We start from the raw sequence: 496 nt of genomic DNA, 5'->3' as shown, positions 1-496 counted from the left end.
GTAAGTAGCTCTTATTTCCTTTCCTCTTTTTTTTTTTTTTTTTGTGGCTTTCTCATTTGCTTTTCTGCAACTAACTTAATCCTTAGCGCTTGTCTCCAGTGCATCACTTGGAGGGATCCCCAGTGCCTTTTTAGCTGTGGCTCTATATTCCCCTGTGACCATATCTCTTCAGACTGCCTCAAAGCAAGCTTGTACTTTTGATCAAATCCCCTTATGTGTCTTGTCCATCTGTTTGTTTGTTACATGCATCCTTTGTGGCTTCACATCCCTGAAACAACTGCTTCCTTGACCATTTTTATGTTTGGTAGGGGGATGGGGAATATGCATAAAATGTAAATGGGGAAAATATATAGAAATCAAACAGCCAAGGACAGGCAGTGGAATCTCAGCAGAGAGACTGAAACCTGGGCAAGTCCCCAACACCTCTCTGTTGTGCACAGCTTTCATTGTCCTTGTGCCCTCAGCCTGTCCTGCTCCTAAAAAGCAGCCTAGGACT

The 496-nt window shown here is 43.3% G+C and overlaps 1 protein-coding gene across 38 annotated transcripts in view; it reads left to right on the top strand.

The window, feature by feature from the left end:
- The window catches only part of TENM4 (teneurin transmembrane protein 4), a 1535912-nt gene that overhangs the window by 417149 nt on the left and 1118267 nt on the right, over window positions 1-496 (top strand). The window lies entirely within an intron of this gene.

The sequence above is a fragment of the Taeniopygia guttata genome, chromosome 1 (genome assembly GCF_048771995.1).
Source record: "Taeniopygia guttata chromosome 1, bTaeGut7.mat, whole genome shotgun sequence".
Lineage (NCBI taxonomy): Eukaryota > Metazoa > Chordata > Aves > Passeriformes > Estrildidae > Taeniopygia > Taeniopygia guttata.
Note: the sequence above shows the minus strand (reverse complement) of the source record. Positions and strands in the feature narration are given on the sequence as shown.